Here is a 2,300-nt window from a genome sequence, read left to right as displayed (position 1 = left end):
AAAAAAAAAAAAAAAAAAAAAAATATATATATATATATATATATTTCACTTAAACCAATATATTCAAAATATTTCAACTTTCAATTAATGTAAACCAGTGTTGATTAGCTAGTTTACATTCTTTCTTTGTACTCAGTCTTTGAAATCTAGTGTATGCTTTACACTTAGATCTCCAATCAGGCAAGCCACATTTCAAGGCTCAATTGCCGTGGCTGCTATATTGGACAGGGTCAAACTTCTGCCTCAGTTTTCTTATCTATAAAAGGTGCATAATAATAATACTACCAGTCTCATACAATTAAATTTGTTAACGAATACAAAAGTGCTTAAAAAGCAAAACTTTATTAATGATATTACAGGAAGGTAAGGGGAGGATCTCGCTGGCCGGAGGCTGGGAACCACTACTTATCATTTCCTTAGTACATCAAAATTATAGGCTTGCTTTGTACTGGAGGATAACTCAAGAAGACCCTCTGCAAAAGTGGCCTGGTGGTCTATAGGGGAAGAGGAGCCTGTTGCCACTCAAAGGGAGTAGAGGAGATCTCATGACACGGGATTCCGCAGGGATAAAGTCATAAGTTAGTAGAGGTCACAGGGCACTGATACCATACATTTGAAAGGGATCAGAAGATTTACCTGGTAAAACACTGATGATTTTGTTGAGCTGTTAGCATTCTTTCTTTAATTACCAATATGTAGCCCTATCTTAATATTTGGGAGTAGCTCATTTCAGCAATAGAAAGAGCCAAATAAGAAACTGCTCTTAAATTATTATCTTAATCTATTTGCAAACAACTCAGTAAGAAGACTGTTTTTATCTCTGTTCTTCAAGTTAGGAATTTTATAGATGAAATTGAGGCAGAATAGCTAAGTTACCCAAAGGTCACGCAGAGAGACAGAACAATTTTGGACCTGGGTTCAAAAGGACCTGTTTCCCAAGCTCATGTTCTTTTCATTTACTGAAGAGTACCATAGATTGTGCCAGATATTTAAATCAAATAGATTTTTTAATTTGTCTTTTCACAATACCATATCTTACAACTCTTTTCTATATAGCTATAATATATGTTCAAATATTAATTCCTTTAGTTTTTAAGATGGTATTACATTTTATACCTTAATACCACATCTGTGCAGAACCCAAAGAATCATAAAGTAAGGAAGTGTTCCGAGTAGGCAAAATATTTGTCATAAAGTCCAGTGCCCTGGATTCATGACCATTCTCACAGAGCGTCTTCAGAACCTCATTCTGAATGTATTTGTTTGTATGTTGCATACAGTTATAGCAATTTTCATGACGCAGCTTCCAACCTTGTAACAGATCAGAATGGTGTTAGAGGAAAAACAGCTGCTTCAGGTAGCATATCAACAACAGTAATTAGCGACAAGTGATTTCCTGTTGGCAAGGAAGAAAACAGAAAAATATATAAAGGAAAACTTTAGTACTACAAAGAATAGCAATAATGATTCCTTTAGGAGGGTCAAATGGCCCTAGTATTTTTTAGAAGGTAGGGAGGTTCTACTACATCTTGGAAATTTTTCCACCTAAAATGATTAATATAAAAATATTTAGGAGTTTATAAAGAACACTGTTAGCTTTCTCAAACGTCTCCATATATCTACCCACCCGTTAGATATCCCGTATTCAAACTGAATCTAGTATCCAGGGAGTTTCTGTTCAAGTGGGGAGGAGACATGCCTAAATCATCACAGGACAGTGACGTACAGTACAATGGCACATAGTAGGCACTTGATAAATATTTGTTGAATGAATGAATGAATGCATAACATAGGTAAAATAAGAGCATAAAGCAGAGAAATTTAAACGAGACTGGTGAGAAGTCAGAGTAGCAGCACCCAGAAGAGGGACCTTGAGCTGTGTTCCATGGAAGGAATGGAAGCATTGAGCAGTGGGGAGCAGGGTGTTTGGAGGCAAGATGGTGGAAAAGAGTAAGATTGCCTCGGGGCACTGCGTGCAGCTCGTGTGGCTGGTGATGACGCAGGAGCCACAGCAGGGACCAGATAGTGACGAGCTTTGTGCATTACGTTAAAGAGTGTGAATTTTATCCCCAATGCTATGAAGAATCTTTGAAAGAGTAGAAGAGGCTGGGCACGGTGGCTCATGCTTGTAATCCTAGCACACTGGGAGGCCGAGGCAGGAGGATCCCTTTGAGGTCAGGAGTTTGAGACCAGCCTGAGCAAATGCGAGACCCCATATCTACTAAAAATAGAAAAATTAGCCAGGTGTGGTGGCGCATGCCTGTAGTCCCAGCTACTCAGGAGGCTGAGGCAGGAGGATC

This window comes from Propithecus coquereli, unplaced genomic scaffold (genome assembly GCF_000956105.1).
Source record: "Propithecus coquereli isolate 6110/MARCELLA unplaced genomic scaffold, Pcoq_1.0 Scaffold46, whole genome shotgun sequence".
Taxonomy (NCBI): Eukaryota; Metazoa; Chordata; class Mammalia; order Primates; family Indriidae; genus Propithecus; species Propithecus coquereli.
This window is presented reverse-complemented; position numbering follows the sequence as displayed.